The sequence below is a fragment of the Coenobita brevimanus genome, chromosome 39 (genome assembly GCF_032717465.1).
Source record: "Coenobita brevimanus isolate Jiangsu-jjx chromosome 39, ASM3271746v2, whole genome shotgun sequence".
In the NCBI taxonomy this organism is placed as follows: domain Eukaryota; kingdom Metazoa; phylum Arthropoda; class Malacostraca; order Decapoda; family Coenobitidae; genus Coenobita; species Coenobita brevimanus.
In genome coordinates this window covers 8,508,663-8,528,189 of record NC_136992.1, presented here as the reverse complement: position 1 = coordinate 8,528,189, position 19,527 = coordinate 8,508,663, and positions in this window count along the sequence as shown.

Sequence of the window (19,527 nt, the reverse complement as noted above, 5' to 3'; positions counted from 1 at the left end):
TATGGGTCAGTTATAAAGTAGATCATTTTCACTTATAAGGTCATCAGTAACCGTAGTTCCGTAGCGGTTGAAAACTGGATTCATGTTGATGTAATATTTATAACTTTAAATTGGGTGTTGGAAAAGGACACTTTCCCGAGGCGGCACCGATTTAACCGAGGGATTCACTTCCCAGTTTTATGAACATCCCTCATCTCCCCCCCCCCCATCCCTCAAAAGGAGGATAGTGGACTGCAGAGAAAAGAAGCTTCAGCCTGCAGTTCACTGGGTTCATATTACAGATGATCCTGGGGCTACAACAACAACTACTACAAATCAGAATTAGCCCTGTTGCAATTCCTTGAAGCTTGTAAATAATCTGGTAGGACACCTTAATATAAAACACACAGATTGCCATGTTAAAGCTTCCCCGTGCTGAGCTATATTCCTAGAGGCATCATTTTCGAGCCTGGCAAAGTTCCTCTCATTGAAGCCCGTGCGAGTGGGGTGGGGTGGGGGGAATAACCTGACATTCCCAGAGTCAAAGGTCTTCAACTATTCTGAACCTCTTTGGGAATCTGGTGAAGTTTTCACATCTAGGCTATTTTTCCTTCTTTGCGTGTCGCCCCGACGGCATGTGTCGCTGGGTCCTGATATATAGATGGATAGATAGGTGGGTGGCTGGGTAGACTGATTAATGGACGAATGGAAGAATCAACTGATGGATGGTGAGATATATGGATGGGTGGATTGATGGATATTTGTGCTGTACAAATAGCTGAATGAAAGAATGAAAAGATAAATAGTATGACTGGAAAATGGATGATTTGTAAATTGGATAAATACACAAATGATTGCAAGGATGGATAGACTGATGGATGGGTGCCTGAGTGGATGGATGGATAGTTTGAGGGATAAATACAGTAGATGGAGGGAAGGAAAGACAGAGAGAGATAGATGGATAAACAGATATAGCATGATCAAAAGCTGCATAGAAAACATTATTTTTCTTTTTAATCTAGTTTGATTTGAATAGTGTCCTTTTTATCCACAGTTGTCTTCCTGTTTATCTAGCTAACAAACCATAATTTCATTTCAGTTTGATTCGTAAGCTGTTCTCTCTCTCTCTCTCTCTCTCTCTCTCTCTCTCTCTCTCTCTTTCGTTACGGGGCTCAGAGGACGGGAAGTATCACAAAGGAACGTCAGATCAGTATTGGCATCTGAGCAGCACAGGGAGTTGGAGGATCTTACCAATCTTACGATATTCTCCCAGTCTTGCTAAACCCTCGAGATGTTGCCAGGTCGTCCTCCCAATCTTAACAAATTCCCTGCCAGTCATTCGAAATCCCTCTGCCAGTCTTACGAACTTCTACGGAATCACCAAAGACTTGCTAATTTTCCTCTTTGTCTTGCAAAGCTCTTACCAATCATGCGGAATTTTTGTATTATATGAAACTGTTCTTGTAATATTCCGTTATCCTCATCTAACCTTACTATTGTATTCAGTCGTATGAAGTTCACTTTACAATCTTACGATATTCCGTTCTCAGTTATATAGTATTCTCCTTAAAATCTTACAGAACTCTTAATCTCGCCAAATTTCTAATCATATGAAAATATTAGCCTCACAAAATATTCCCCCAGTCTTACGAAATTCCTCACCCAGTCTTACGAAATTACCTGGTTAGATATAATTGCTCTTCCAACCCTGCGTTATCTTACTCCTAGTTTTATAATTGCTCTTCCAGCCTTGCGTTATCTTACTCCTAGTTTTATAATTGCTCTTCCAGCCTTGCGTTATCTTACTCCTAGTTTTATAATTGCTCTTCCAGCCCTGCGTTATCTTACTCCTAGTTTTATAATTGCTCTTCCAGCCCTGCGTTGTCTTACTTACGGGGGGAAACTGGTGAAGCATAGGGTTGGAAGGGTGAAGGGAAAGGCCTGGAAAATTAATGCAATATGGAAATGAATTCAGCAGATTGAAGAGAGAGGTGGGGGAAGAGTAGGAGGAGGAATGCAGATGGTTAGGAGAGGAAGAGATAGGGAAATGATACAGGAATCTGGATGAGCAGAAAGGTACAAAAGGAGAAGAAATAGATGTAAGGAGAAGGGGAAGAAAAGAGAAGGAATGGGAAGAAACATAAATAAAAAAATAAAAAAAAGCTGGAGGCGAAGCTGGAAGAGAAACTGAGGTAGGAAGTGATAATTGAAGGAAGGAAGGGAAAGGGGTAGGAGAGAAAAGAGAACTGGAGGATGTAGGAAGATTAATAGAATAAAGGAATGGACAGGAGGAAAAAGGGAGGGAAGGAGATGGAAGAGGAAAGAAGAGACAGAACTGAGGAGGAAAGGGAATGAGGGAGAAGGAAAAGTGGAGGAAAACTGGAAAAGGGAGATGAATATAATACAGGAACAGAGATAAGAAGAAGGATGGAAAATGAAGGGAAGGGGAAGAGAACGGGCTGAATGAGGATGGCATGTTAGATCAGAGATTTAGAGGGTTAGGAAAGGAGTGGGAAAGAGATGGACAAGAAAGAAAAATGAATGGAAAAATTGGGAATAGGAATGGAAGATGAAGGGAAAGAGGAATGGTGAGGAAGATAAAGTATTGGGGGAAGGGAAAGGGATGGGGGAAGAAGGAGGAGGGAAGAGGGGGGGAAGGATAAAGGAAGAGGGTGGAAGGGAAAGGTAAGAGAAAGGAAGGGAAAGGAAGGGGAGTGGAAGGGAAAGGAGGCGAGAGAAAGAGAAATGGTTGTAAGAAGAAGGAAAATGGATGGATAAAGGAAGTAACAAAGAAGGCAAACGGATGGAAGATAGAAAAGATGGGAAAGGAAGGAAAAGAAGTGGAAAAGAGAAGGAAAATTGGCGTTATAGGAAAAGAAAGTGCTGGAAAACGAAAAAAAAAAAAAAAAAAAGGAAGAGAAGAGTAAGGGTTATAAAGTAAAAGGATATGAATGGAAAAGAAAGAAAAGATGGATGAGAAAGAAATTAAGAGATCTGGAGAATGGAGGGAAAGGTTCGGAAGAAAGAGGGACAGATGTGGAAGAGGAAGACAAGATCAGGGTTGCTAGAAAAGAAGGAAAAGGGATTGAAAAGGAAAAGAAGGAACTGGAGGAGGAAGATTAGATGGAAGATAAATTGTGACCACGAAAATTTAGAGATTGGACTGGAAAAATAATGTAAAAAAAAAAAAGGGCTGGATGAGAAAAGAGAAGAAGAGAAAGGATTCTGAAATGAGAGAGAGAGAGAGAGAGAGAGAGAGAGAGAGAGAGAGATTAGGAAATTATTCTACTATAATAATCAATTACAGATAACCTCGCTTCGTTAATTCCCAATTCCGGTCATGTAAAATGAAGCTGTCCGTGACATAACACTGAAATGAAAGTCCATTAATTACACCAGTTCCGTAAATATACAGCGTACTCTTCCCACGAAAGTAAATAAATCATTGAAATAAAAACAGTGTGTACACAGAAGCAGAGAAAAAAATCGACGACGGTAATAAGCAAAAAACCTTAGTATACACTGACTGGACACTATGAGTACACAAGCTTTTGAAAGATACCATTACCAGTGCAAAATGTATAGTTTGAAAAAAGGTAAAAAGATGTCCGCGAAAATCTCACCATTTACGAATGTATACTAAGGCAAAACAATGCAACCTTACCGTCAGAGAGATAAAGATAAAATCATATTTGACGCTATCAAATAGTATATTACGGACTAAAAAGTCAAAGCAAAAATAATCGACGCCATAGAAATACATAGGCGTCCGAAAAAAGATATAGAAGTTTGTAAGCATATATGTTTCCCACAAAAAAAAAAAAAAATTACTTCCCAATGAAAAAAAAAAAAGTTCAGAAAAGTAATTCTTCAGCAAAAAAATCAAAGATCGTAAAAGTCAAGGAACTCAAAAAATAATTAAATAAATTAGTAAAATAATTATTTTAAAAATAAACACCGGAAAAGTATATAAACGTTCGCCAAAAAAAGGACGTTAGCCAAAAAATCAACGTCAGGAAAAAAAAAAAAAAAAAAAAAACGAGATGCAGAAATCGATGTGTTCCTAAAAACGATCGTAACAAATACCATCCACAGCATCAGAGCAACTGACCACACAGTAGCTGAGTCAACACACCGCAACGCAGTTTGTACAATTTTGTCACGGTCAAATAACCCATGCGTGCTCTCCCTGCTCTCCCCTTAAAAAAAAAAAAAAAAATGGAAAAGCAATATAGCCATAGGTGAAAAGTGGTGCGTAGTAAAAAAATGGAACTGAGCAGAAATTGACAGTCGCCAACATACATGCACAGGAAACTCGAACACACACACACACACACACACACACACACACACACACACACACACACACACACACACACACACACACACACACACACACACATTTCCACAAAATACGATATCTGTAAAAAAAAAAAAAATCTTAGGCTTCAAAAGAAAAGTCAATACAACAAAAAAAGATAATAATCGACGTTGGTCCAAAAAAGTCGACCCCAAAACAACTTTTTCATGGCAAAAAAAAAAATGGTTAAAGATTGCTTTCAGATAAATAAATGCATACAACTGAAATCTACCAAAAAATCGATGTCATGAAGTACTATCATCATCCGCCAGGGAAGGCTTGGGTTTTACGCCAAGCTGTCACTTCTTTGCGGGGCCAAGGCGTGGCTCCTGTTTTAAAGCACTTATTTTGGAGGCACTGCAATGACAGTGGCATACAGCCTAAATCCTTGCCCAACGCTCCCAGGCGGAGGACACAGGCTCGTACTCCCGGCTGTTAATGAAGCTCCCTAACACCTCTTCCATGCCAATTTATTTTTGGATTGCTATTATCCTTTTGTTAGATATTTAAGCATAGTATGGTGAGTTTGAATGATTTAATTATCAGAGAAGAGGAAGAAAAGGAGAAATAGGCAAAATTAATCTTTTAGGAAGAGACTTTAGGGAGCATCCGTAACCAGCGAGAATACAGGCCTCAGGCACACAGTCAGAATTCAGGCTGAGACTATGGTCCGTGATTTCGTCGGTTAAGGAAGCTCCCTCATACCTTTTTCTGAGCGATTTATTTTGCCTATTACACCTTACTGTCCAATTCTTTGTTCTATTAATCCTTCCAAGATTGCCATACTCTGCATAAATAATGTACAAAAGTATATTAACAGGCCATATTCAAAAATAAATCGCTAAGAAGGAAGTGTTAGGAAGTTTCCTTAGCCGACAAGAACACTGGCCTATTACTCATACACATGTCTTCTAAGTGTCTTTAATTATAATCCTAAGGTAAGCTGGACTATAAATCATTCATTTTAACTTGGCAGAAATTTTGGTCTTTTTAAAGTTGTTGTTTCATAGCTCATTGACAGAATAAGACAGTACTACAGCTCCATGCTTTCTATAACGCTTCTTCGTGACTAGCACCGTATTCTAGTGTTAGTCTCCTGTTTCAGTTCGGCAGAAATGGGAGAGATGGCAATTTTATGCTAGTTACAGTGAACTGATTATACAGTAGTTCTCTCTCCCTCTCTCTCTCTCTCTCTCTCTCTCTCTCTCTCTCTCTCTCTTGGGATGGCACCTGGCTTAGAAAGAAAAACAGTACACAATCGACCGTGGTAAGTACAGGCTGGCGACAGTAAGGACATACAACCTGTATAAAAACCTTATGCAGGCCACTTGTTGGTGGTACAGTGGGCGTCAGAAGTGGTGTGGCCTTTGCTGCTGTTCTCTCCTGCAGGTGGAATATTAGTGTGGTGCATCAACCCAACCCGATGACGTCATTTGGCCTCAGATCAATGTCACAAGCATCGTTTACTGCACGTCCACCACACTGATATTTGTAGGGTGATGGAGGGAGAGAGAGAGAGAGAGAGAGAGAGAGAGAGAGAGAGCAGAACTGACACTTGCCAGACACGGGAAAAGCTCGAATAATATCAGCGTCCTTCAGAAAAACGACGTTCACAGATTTTGACGTCCGTTAAAAAAAAAAAAAAAAAAAAAAAAAAATGTCCGTTGCAAAAGTCGACGTCCGAAAAAAAAAAAAAAAGAAAAAAAGAATGAACATGAATTTAAACCCGACATCCCATAAAAATGAAATGGAAGGGAATAACCTTCATTTTATGGTGCTTCATAAAACTCATTCTTTTTACCTTAATGGATTCAAAGAGCGATATATTCTAGGTAATGTGAGAATATGGAGAGAGAGAGAGAGAGAGAGAGAGAGAGAGAGAGAGAGAGAGCTATCCCGCATTTGCGTTTCAGTTCGCCAGTCAGTCCGGGCATCAAGAGTCTAACTGTCCTGACATATTTGGGAAACTCGGCTCGCTCAGGATTAAATACCCGAGCGAAGTTTGGAGCCGGAATAGGTGAGTAGCAAAGCAGGTGGAGAAATGGTGTGGGCTGGGTGGGTGGGATGGGTAGGAGAATGGGTGTAATAATGGGTGAGATGGGGGGGAACTGGTGGGATGGGTGGGGAAGGGTGGATTGTGGTAAGACAAGTGGTGGATGGGGATGGAGGGGAGGAACAGTGAGAGATGGGGTCAAAATGAATGTGGTAGTGAGTGGAAGGGTAGGTGGAGTCGAGGATGGATTAGGGTGGATGTGAGAGTTTGTGGGAAGTTGGAGGGGAGGGGATGTAGTGGACGTGCGAGAGTGGGATTGGGTTGGGATGGACATGGGAGTGAATGGAAGGTTGGGAGGGCTGGGGGACTGGGTGGGATAGGTATAGGAGTGGCTGGGATGGGAGGGGACATAATGAGTGGTTAGGGTGGAATGATAGTGGAATGTAATTTTGGATAGAGAGTGGGAGAGAGGTGGCCACGAGTGAGGAAACCGTGAATGGATAAAAGGCAAGCGGAAACATCACAGGAAAATTGGAACACAGGGGGACAGCGTGGGATTGGAAAAGGAGAGGAGGGAAGGAAAAGGTTATTATGGGATGTAGAAGGAAAGAATGGGACGAAGATATGGGATGGAAAAGGAGAGGATGGGATAAATAAAGGTAAGGTAGGAGGCACAGTGAGAGGATGGGAATGAAAAGGAGAGGATGGAAAGGAAAAAAAAAAGGAGGAGATGGAAAGGATGATGAAGTGGTGAAGGAAATGATGGAATAGAAAGGCTAGAACGGGATACAGATGAAGTGGATGGGAAGGAAAGAAGAGGGGAGGGTGGAATGAACAGGGAGGTGAGAGGGAAAGATGGGAGGGAATTGGGTGGGATGGGTGATAAGTGGGCTGAATGGAAAAGTGGGAGAGGGAATTGGGTCGGATGAGAGAGGTGGGATGGGAAGGAAGAAGGTGGCAGGGGGGACAGAGGGAAGTGAAGAAATAAGGATAGATGAGAGGGAGTTTGTGGGATGAGAGGTGAGTAAGTGGAATGAAAGGGACGGAGAGAGATAGGGGAGTGGGAGTGAGACTGAATTGGGTGTGGTGCGACTGGAATAAAAAGAAATATGGAAGAGGATGGAATAGGGTGGAGGAAAATAGGTTGGGGTGCAATGGGAGAGGGTTGGATGGGGAGGAAAGGGAGGAGATAGGCGTGGAGGATGTGCATCGAATGAGAAAGATGAGGGTGAAATGGGAAGGTAGAGAAGTGCGTGGGACGGGATGGAATGGGAGAAAGTACGATGAGGAAGGGGAGAGAGTGGAATGTGAAGCAAGGGGAATGGAAAGAAAAGAATGAGAATGGGATTGAAAGCAAAGAGATAGGATGGGATGGGATGGAAGAAAGTGGGATGGGAAGGAAGGAGAGGGGTGGTGGGATGGGAAGGGAGGGGGAGATGGTGAGATGGGACAAGAGGGGATAGTGAATCGGATGGAAAGGGAGTGGACAGGGTTCCTTCTCTCTCTCTCTCTCTCTCTCTCTCTCTCACTTGAATCCCTGCCATACGAAGTACTTCCCCTTACGCCGGTCTGGTCATATTGTCTTGTACAGTACCTAATAACGAAACTTTCTCCATGTTAGCCTCCTCTCTCTCTCTCTCTCTCACACACACACACACACACACACACACACACACACATATACACACACACACACACACACACACACACACACACACACACACACACACACACACACACACACACACACACACATATTTGGTCTGTTTCTGTTTGTCTCTGTCTGTCTGTCTGTCTGTCTCTGTCTCTCTGTCTATCAATCTGTCTGTCTGTCTCTGTCTCTGTCTCTGTCACTCTATCGATCTATCTGTTTGTCTGTCTGTCTGTCTGTCTGTCTGCCTCTCTCTCTCTCTCTCTCTCTCTCTCTCTCTCTCTCTCTCTCTCTCTCTCTCATCTACCCCTGAACGCATCACCGCGCCTCGAGTCAAGTCCCGGAAATATCTTATCAGGCTGAAGTTAGTGACGATAACAGAGGGTTTATGGGGCGGAGATCATGGCGACTTTGAAGAGGGGAGAGACAGTGGAGAGACTGGGGAGAGATTGTACAGAGACAGTGGAGAGACAGAAAGGAAACAATGGAGAGATAGTAGAGAGACAGCGATGATAGTGGAAACATTTCGGGGAGACAGTGGAGGGACGCGTAAGAGATTTTGGAGAGATGTTGGGGAGAGTGTGGAGAGTCAATGTAGTGTGGAGATGGTGAAAACGCAGGAGAGAGAGAGAGAGAGAGAGAGAGAGAGAGAGAGAGAGAGAGAGAGAGAGAGAGTAACGTGAAACAGGAGCAACATCTGGTAGGTTTTGATATGTATCCAGTTATAATCCCTGGGTCAACGTGTTCATGGCTGAATAATAAAAATATTTTAGTTTTTAATATTATGTTTTGACACAACCTGCTGAGAATAGTAAAGTTATGCACTTGAATTACGTTTCCCTGACATAAATACTCGCACTGTAGAATATATATATGATCCATTCACCGATTCCTGTAAAATATCCAGAAGCTTTGCATATTGTATGGGATATCTGGTACTACATCATAGAGGGATTAGTAAGTAGTTAAGTGCCTCAGGTCTGAGGTTGCTGTCCCTTCCTGTCTGCAAACTAAACTGTCCAGAAACAGGAATCACTGGCAGTACAAGAAGATTTGGTTCTGAAGTATATAGTAAGATGAACAGTTAATTCAACATGTGACTGAACTGGCCATCACAGACACCACGATATACTTTACAAATGGTCAAGGGATTGGTAAATGAAACTAAACTGTAAATTACGTGATGTGTGTATCACAAACACATTAGATGCAAATTACACGATGTAAAAAAAGAAAATAATCCAAATGTGAGAGGGATGTATGAGCTACAAGCGCTTTCACTCGCTGCGCCTGCTGAAGTGCCTACCCTTCCATGGGCGTGAAACTTCCACGTAGTTAGCTGCTAAAACTTTCATGTTCTTGGCTCCCAATTACCTCGTCTCGTTTCACCTCCATTCGTCGCTGGTGGCTACCAAAATAATCCTCAAAGAACATCAGTCCCAACTAAACTAGATATGTCAGTAGAACCCCAGTGGTTGCGTGTGAAATGTTATGTCATAAATGTTTGAGTTCAGCATTTTGTAACATAAATGCATACATACATACATACATTCATGTGTGGATTACTTAGACACATAAATTCGTACATACATATAAACACACAGACTCTACATGAAAACAAAGGAGACTGAGCAATGACTGGAATCTAGACAACAGTGTATCAATACAATACCAAAAGCAGACAAATTCCTATGCATTATTTCCAGACGGGGACATCCAAATGAACACCACACATTAACTTACATTAGAGAAGCCACACCAGGACTGTGGTGTAACTCTGGTGACCGTAAGAAAGAAGAATGAGAGTAAAATTCCCAGCATAGATTACCTAAAACACACAGATACACACACACACACACACACACACACACACACACACACACACACACACACACACACACACACACAAGAAACAAACTAGTTCTCACTGGAACCACGTATAGTCAGGGGTAATTTAAACCATGTATGGTATTGGGAGATTTAAACCACGTATAATCAGGGGTGATTAAACGTAAGAGTACAGGTGGGTGAAAGAATTAAATGCAAAAGTTAGTATGTCTTAAAGTTTAACTGACAGAACACAGCACGCACAAACAGTTAAAATCTGATTTTTATAAAATCAAGATGTGGCGTGGATGCAGAGTATATGATAAAAGGAATAAGTTGTGAAGCAGTGGTGTTGGTGCGATATTTATAGAGATGAATAATTTGTTCACAGTTAGAACGGTTTTGATACAAAACTTATCCTATTCAGTAAGACTCATAACAGAACTATTACTATTTATATTGAATAAGTAGTTGTATGTAGAATAATTCTACCGTCTTATTTCTATGAAGCTTCCACTTCAGTTTATCTGCCGTATACAGCCTGACTTGCTTCTCGTGGTTTTCCTGCAGGTTTTTGGTGGTTGGCTTGGTAGAGCCTTCTTATTTGTTATTCTTGTCCTATTATTGTAGTCTAGTCATAATATTGACAATATACTCCTTGCCCCATAACTTGATAGATTTTCGGCCTCTTGCAGCATAAACCAGGTAGCTTAGTGGCGGAAAAAGACAGTATCATGGGCCTGCATTCCTTTCATAAAACTTCAAGACTAGGATCATTGTTTAGTGTTAATATATCGCAACAACTCAGCATTAACGAACGGGGTGATAGCAGTTTTAGGCCAAGTTAGGGTAAACTGGATATAGCATGGGCGAACCGACCTACTGTAGTTAACACATTTTCGTGACCTGAGATGTTCCTTTTGACTTTGAGGGATTTGGTGCCGGGAGGGAGGGGGGGGGGGGTGAACGCAAAAACCTTCTAACGTTATTATCCATATCTTAGAAATAAAAAAAAATCCATAACGGTCATAATATCTATAAAAATAATGGCCTGAATGAATGAATAGGACTATTGCTGTTTGTTATCCTTTGTGCTACTTAGTTCTCTGTCTCTCTCTCTCCCTCTCTCTCTCTCTCTCTCTCTCTCTCTCTCTCTCTCTCTCTCTCTCTCTCTCTCTCTCTCTCCAGACAGCATCATAGCAACTCGATTGTGAGTCCCGGAAATACCTTATCAGGCTGAAGTTAGGGACGGTAATGCGGAGATCAGCACACCACTAAGACTAGAGAGATAGCAGAGAGATAGTGGAGATAAAGAAGAGACACTAGATAGTGGAATGTCTGAAGAGATAGTAGCGTTACAGTGGAGAGAAACTGAAAGGATAGTGGAGAGATTCAAGGCAGACATTGAAGGAAAAGACGGGGATAGTTGAGAGATAGCAGAGAGAGAAGAGAGGTAGTGGAGAGAGAGAAGAGACAGCGGAGAGACACGAAGAGATAAAGAAGACAATGTTGGAGACAATGCAAAGACACTGAAGAGATAGTGGAGAGATAGCGAAGAGAAAGGAATATAGTGGAAAAGGATTGGAGAGACGGAATAGATTGTGGATAGACAGGGAGGGATATGGCAGAGATAGCCGAGAGACGGGGAGAAGATTGTGGATAAGTATTTGAGGGATAATGGAAAGTTAGGGAACAGACAGTGGAGAGAATGAAAAGACAGTGGAAAAACAGTGGAGAGATAGGAAGTCTGAAAGAAGATTGAGAGGTAATGGAGTAATGGTGGAGTCATGAGAGACAGTGAAGAGATATTGGACAGACACTCAAGAGACACTGGACAGACAGAGATGTTGTGAGAAGATGGAGAAATATAAGAGATAGTGGAAAGGTATGAAGAGACACCGGACAGAAGTGGAAAATGGAGACAGACCAGAGACAGAGGACGTAGTGTGGAGATATTTAAGAGATAGTGGTAAGGAATTATTGATATATATATATATATATATATATATATATATATATATCATCATCAGCCGTTTGAGTATCCACTGCAGGACCGGCCTATCCCGACTGAAGTCGGGACGATAAAGCCAATGTACCTCTACCAAGTGGCTTAGGCTGTCTGGTAGAGATTGTATGTAGGGTGAGAAGTGCTTGTAAGTGTAATTGTAGTGTTGGAGTGGCTTTGGATGTGTGTGTAGTTTGTGAACCAAGTGTAATCGGCCCGCGCAAGCCGACTGAGTGCAAGGATACTTTACAGTAAGCGACACTGGTTCAACCACAGGACCGCTTGTGTCCGCCAATGCAATACGTGGCCGGGTGAACACTCCCAAAGTGTATTACCAAGGCGGGGCGCGAACCCTGGCCCACCCGTGTACGAAACGCACACTCTACCACTGTACCATAGAGGCTCTCTCTCTCTCTCTCTCTATTTATATATATATATATATATATATATATATATATATATATATATATATATAAAATTAATGCAGTAAACACTCTCAACATAATTCGAATTTTCGGCCCACCTCAGGCCATCATCAGGTATTACAATTGTTCTATACAGTCAGCTCAGACTTGATGAAAATAAGAGAACTTTATTGAACCATAAAACTAAAAAACATGTAATAGACAAGTAAAAAAGCAAGAAAAATCAACCCTCCTACCAGTATAAAAGCTCCAACAATTTTTTTTTTTTTTTTTTTTTTTTTTGGCCATCACCCTGAAGGGGCATTAGGCCAGCAAGAATCGATAATCATGAAAGCCAAAATAATGATATGAAATATTTGCATCTATTTCATACCAATATTAAGTTATTATTCATGATTATGAAACATAATAAGTAATAAAGAGTACATCAGTATACATGGATAGTACCAGGACAAATACTTCCATCTATACATCATATGTAGACTCATTACTATACTACTACAAAATTATCAAATACTTATCAAATTTATATATATATATATATATATACAAAAAAAAAATAAATAAATAAATAAATAAATAAAAAAATAAAAAAACAAAATCAAATTTACTGGTCCTGAACAAAAGGAAAAAAAAAAAAAAAAATACACATTTATATAAATGTAACCTCCTCCTGCGGTTCACAAATATATAAAAGTGTATTAAGGTATTTACATATGTACAAAAACCATATCCCTATATACAAAAAAAAAAAAAAAAAAAAAAAAAAAAAAATATATATAATAAATAAGGAAACCACAACCAAGTTCATAAAATAAATCACAACTCTCTGAGTAATCTGGTCTCTTTCAGGAAAGTCATCAATTTATTAGTCACACCAATGTCCCCATCACCCAAGACAGAATCAAGTGTGAAAGGGAGCGCATTTGTCCTACAGTAGGCAGCCAGAGAAGTTCGTTCCCCAGCATACCTACTGCAGTACAAAAGTATGTGACTAATAGATAACACCGCGTCACAGGTGGTACAACGCGGTGGAAATTGTCTGTTAATATATGGTAACATATGTGTTATTAGGGTGGAATTCATGCGGAGGCGGGCTAAAGCGACCTCCTCCCGTCTGTTTCCTCGAGAGGAACTGGACCAGTCACATATGGTCCTTTTGACAGATGGAATTGCCAGGTCGGTCCACTGACTTTGCCACAGAAGATTAATTGATTTCTTTCCGAAAGAGAGACTAGACTGTAGCTCACGAGGAACGTCCCAAGTCTCCTCGAGTTCTACAGCTGATTTAGCTAGTATGTCAGCCTGCTCACTGCCGTAAATACCGCAATGACCAGGCACCCAGATCAGAGTGAAGGATTTAGCACATGTATGCAGCTTATTGATAATGCGGCCCAGGACCTCATGTGAATCAGTCCTACATGAATGAATTGCCTGAAGGGCTGACTTAGAGTCCGAAAAAATGACAAAACTGTCGTGATCTGAACGCAAAGCAAAGTCTATAGCTTGATCTATGGCAAATAATTCGGCAGTGAATACAGGCGTATGGGGGGCAAGCGAAAACGGATGCGGCACTCCGTAGACCACACACTCGCACCCACACATTCATCCATCTTAGAGCCATCGGTGTACAAGTGGAATGACGCTAGGTGTCTAATGAGGATCATCCGGAACAACTGTCGTACCTCCACCTCCGGCGCCTTGTACTTTGCGACGGGGAGCCAGTCAGTGTTGAATGTGGTGGCAAGTGACTCCCAGGGCGCTATTTTTGACGTTAAAACCTGATCCCCATTAGAAAGGTCGTACCCTAACGCCTCACAGAGGAAGTGAAGCCTCACAGCCACCGGCTTGAGGGCCGCATACAGCAGGTATTCCCACTGTAGGAGGATCCGACAGGTCGGAAGGCCAAGTGAGCGTTTACGGTGGGTGGTGATACCGTAAGAAAATAACAGGTGGTCACGTCGTAGACGGAGGGGAGGCACATTAGCCTCCACTTCCAACCGCTCCACACGAGTACACCGAAGGGCTCCGAGACATATACGCAAGCATACGTTCTGAAGTACATCCAGTCTACGGAGGACGGCATCCGATGCCGACCCATACACCTGTGAGCCATAGTCAAGCTTAGAACGGATAAGAGACTTATACACCATCAATAAAGACGTTCTGTCTGCTCCCCATGATTTACCAGAAAGAAACTTAAGGACGTTTACTTTTTTACTACAAGAAGCAAGCAAATGATTAATGTGTGTTCTCCAACTGAGCCTACTGTCAAAATGTAGACCCAGGAATCTGACTGAATTTTGAAAAGGTATCGGCTGATTATCTAAAGTTAAATGAAAAGGAGGTACGTTAAGTTTACGAGTAAAAACAACACCGACACACTTAAGGACGGAAAATTTAAATCCCCACTCCAGGGCCCAACGCTGAACAGATTCAAGTGCCAGTTGAATCTGCTGTGCCGAGGATTGTGCATTGCGGGAAGAGTGCCACACTGCACAATCATCAGCATAGAGTGAGTATCTAATCGTCCTGGGGACGGAAGCGGACGACAGAATGTCATTAATGGCAACGCTGAACAAAGTAGGGCTAAGCACACTTCCTTGTGGTACCCCGTTCTCTTGGACAAATATGTCCGAAGTTACGTTACAGGGTAACCTGACAGAAAACATTCTGTCAGTAAGGAAGTTCTGAAGGAAAATGGGCAAATTACCTCTTAAACCATAAGCGTAGAGTTTACGTAGTATTCCGTTTCGCCAGGTCATATCATAAGCCTTATGAATATCCAGAAAAATTCCTATCATGAATTCGCGATTGGCAAAAGCCTCGGCTATGCAATGCTCCAGGTGCACTAAATGATCCAGAGTGGACCTGTATTTACGGAATCCACTCTGTTGATCATTTAACACACCCTTCGACTCTAAAACAAAAAGTAACCTTTTATTAACCATACGTTCAAAAACCTTACATAGACAGTCAGTTAGCGCAATAGGTCGAAACGAGCTGGGACTCGTAAGGCGACCGTCTCGGCGAGGTATCGGTATGACGTGCGCGTAGTGCCATGAGTTTGGGAACGTGCGAGACGCCCAAATCTCATTGTACACCGCTAACAGCTTACTCAGGTTGGCCTGAGTAAGATGCTGGATCATACCGTACGTAATGGTGGATGGACCGGGACTGGAGCCTTTACAGGATTTAAGGGCAAGGAGAAGTTCATCTAACGTAAATTCGGAGTTGTAGCTGGTCTCTCCGTCTTCCGTGGCAAAGTCTAAGTTTTGCAGCTCAGCCGTATGCTTATGGTGGAGAAAGCGAGGATCATAGTTTGCTGAGCTGCTTACCTGGGCAAAATGGTCGGCAATAGTATTGGCAATATCCACGGGATCGTCAATTACATTCCCGGCCACCTCAAGTGTGGTGATTGGTGACCGGGTGTACTTGTTGTTTAGTACATTTATGGTGGACCAGACCTGACTTAGTGGGGTGGAGCGATTCACCGTGGACACAAAACTACGCCAGTTAGTCCGTTTTGCCGCTTTAATTGTCCTCCTTGCCTCAGCCTTAGCTGCTTTGTAGGCAATAAAGTTTGATTCTGTTGGCTGTTTCTCAAAAATCCTGTATCTCCTATTGCGCTTTGTGAGTGCTTGTCGGCAATCTGGTGTCCACCACGAAACTCTACGCTTGTTTGGAATTGTAGATGTCTTGGGAATAGCAGCCTCAGCTGTGTGTATAATGGAAGTCTGTAGGTGTGAAACTTTCTCGTCAATGTTATCTCCCGATATATCTAGATTGGCGACCCGTGAGTAGTACCCCCAATCTGCTTTCTTAAAGTTAAATTTAGGTGGTGGGGAGGTCGAGAATCGTCGCGTGCATAAGAAAGACAGATTGGAAAATGATCGCTACCCATCGAGTCGTCATATGGGTCCCAAGAGATGTTAGTGTGTATATCGGGAGATGACAAGGATAGATCTATACATGACATGTTACCAGTGCGGTCATCTACACGAGTCGCTCTACCATTGTTTAGAAGACAGAGGTTTGACTGTAGTATGAGGTCGGCTACTTGCTCCCCTGCCATCACTCCTCAAGCTTCCCCCATTGACAGTGATGGGCATTAAAATCGCCTAAAATTAACTTATGACCCGGAAGTTGATGGGTCAGTGAAGTGAAAGCATCACCATCAATGGGACCACGGGGAGGACAGTAGATAGAACAAATAGACAGATACGTGTTATTAAATTTTACTCTGCACGCGACAGCTTCCAGAGTAGAGCTTAGAATCACTTCCGTTTGTGGGTGTGATTTGTGGGTGTATATGGCGACTCCGTGACCATCATATCTTCTATACGAATGGTAGTGTTTGAACTGTGGAGGATCTGGGTGATCCACCAAGCGCGTCTCCTGTAAACAAACAACGTCTGGCCTGTGTATAGATAGCAAAATTGCTATATTGTGGAATTTATTCCCAAGAGTCCTACAGTTCCATTGTAACACAGTGAATGTGGCGGTTTAAGATTTACGAGAGGGGCCAGTGTGCTTAGCTTTTTTATGCCACCCGCCGCCGGACGAGTGGCTACCGGGGGACCTATCCCGGTGCTTACTAACGGAAACCTCCATATGTTGCTCATCAATAACTAGGCTCCCAGAGCCCCCGAGGAAGAGCTAACTCTTCTCTCCCTCGCTGGACCAGGAGCAGGAAGAACATGAGGACGTGGCTGTTTCTTAAGGGTGGTCATATTACTCTTACTAGAGTTGTCAGACTTCTGTTTAGGCTTTACTGACTGAGAGGCAGCAGCAGCCTGAGAGTAGCAAGGTGCAACAGGGGTGTCAGTTTGAGAGGTGGATTGGATAGGAGGCTCAGATGGAGAGGTAGAGTGTGTGTCAAGAGGAACAGGTTCAGGGTCAGTCTGTGTTTCAACAGAACACATCACGGGACGGGACATTACCGCCGAAGCATAGGACCTATTTGGCGTGGGAGTTGCATGCAACTCCTTCACCTTTTTCCTAGCTTCGTAGTAGGAAATGCCCTCAGTTGCTTTCACTACGCAGACCTCCTTCTCCTCCTTCCACTTGGGACAATCCCTAGAGGAAGTGGAGTGTGCGCCCTTGCAGTGAAAACAACGTACCATCTCCGATGTGCAGTGTTCAGCATCATGTCCCTGTGTTCCACATTTGCCACACACTGACTGGGAAGCCCGACAAGTCTTATCGCCGTGCCCGTACAATTGACACCTTAGACAACGAAGTGGATTAGGGATATAAGGTCTTACGTTAACAATTTCGTATCCAACTTTGACATGGTCTGGGAGTGAAACTTTTCCAAAAGTCAAGACAATAGTGGCAGTCTTCGTCCTCATGCCTTCAGAAAATCTGGTTATAAATCGGGCATTGATTACGTCCTGTTGAGCAAGTTCCCGTATGGTCTCGTCCTCTTCCATGACCATAAGATCCCTGCAGGTGATAACACCTTTGCAGGAATTCATGGCGTGCGGGATCTTCGGCTCGACATCATATTCATGGAACTTACGAAGTTTCATCAAATCTTTTACCTGGGAGGAGTTGAAGGTTTTGATGAGGAGATCTCCACTTGCAAGTTTTTTCACCTGTTCCACCTCCCCAGCACAGTAATCAATCACTTTCTTGATGATGAAAGGATTGATACTGCTCAAGGGAGTGGAACCGAGAGCATGGAGCGTTACAAACTGTACATTATTTACATTAATGTCCAGATCGGTACGAGTCTGGGGCCGTTCAGTCAGTGGGCGGTCAGTCCGTGGTAGAGTCATAGGTCCGTCAGGACCACCTCCCCCCCTGAAGGGGAGGGGGAGGCGGCAGGGGCTTCCGACATAGTAACCCCCCCCTAACGGGGGAAGTGGGAAGAAGGACGAAAACGAGCAAGGGACAAAACACACCGGGACCAAACACCTAAGGCTGAAATTGCCCTCTCAAACCACTCCAGGGAGGCCCGACCGTGTTAATTCACGCCCCAGAGCGATCAGTGGGGGGGACCCTCCGTGGGCAGCAAGCAAAGGTAATCTCAGTACACAGGAACAGACACTTACTGTTCCAAACTAACAGGAAGGGGAGGAAAGTGAGAAACTAGCTAGCCTAACGCACACCAGAAGGGTGAAAAAAAAAGCTATTTGCCGGTGAGGCAGCCCTAGAAAGCTAGAGGAGAGGTCAGCAGCACACAACCTCACTCTCCACGACCATGCATAAAAGTGGCAAACAGAAATGCCAAGAATCACTCAGAGAAGACCCAAAGAAAACTACTCAAACCCCCCACTGAAACATCATGCTTCTGTTCGAACACAAAACTCAAACCCCTGCCAAACTGAAGCAAACCAAACCCACCTATAGATTCGAACAGACCATTAAGTACTATTTGCTACATTGATTTCAGGTCTATACTTTTCTATTAGTAATTTTTCTCCTAGTAAAGCATCAGCCGAATTACTGAATTTAGCTGCTATCTGAACATCATTGTAAGAGAAAGAGTGGTCATGGGTTAATGAATGCTCTCTAATAGCTGAAAAAGCCATCTGATGTAAATATTGCCCTGTCCTGTAGCTCTTTCCCATATGTTCAGATATTCTTACTTTGAATGAACGACTTGTACATCCAATATACCCAGCCTTACAACTAGGACATGTAAATTTGTAAACAACATATGAACATAGAGGATTAGGCACTCTATCTTTGTGACTGAAAAAATTCTTGATCTTAAAGTCATTAGTAAGTATAATCCTAAAATTTACAGAAGGAAAACTTTTTTTTTAATTCTTTAAGTACCAGATTGCGAAGCTGATAACTGATTTTTCCATAGAAAGGCATTTTAACATATTTAATCAATTTTTTCACCTCAAAACATACAGATTTACTTTTTAGTTTAGTATAGAGGAAAGACTTCAAATACTTATCATATATGTGTATCTGATAATTATTGTTCAGAAAATAATCCTTAAGTTTAAGAAATTCTTCATGCAAAGTTATATAATTCGAACAAACATTGTATGCTCGATTCAGTAAAGTTCTAATTGAATTAGTTTTGTATATCATCGGACAAAAACTGTACCAATTTAAGCCTTGACCTGTAAAAGTTGGTTTTCTATGTACCCCTGTTACTAGTCCTTCATTACTTTTAGCAATATTTATATCTAAAAATGATATACTCCCATTGTTTTCTAATTCACATGTGAACCTTATATTTTTATGTTGTTTGTTAATATAATCAAAAAACTTTTGATGAGCCTCTTCATTATTGAAAATTAGAAATAAGTCATCTACATA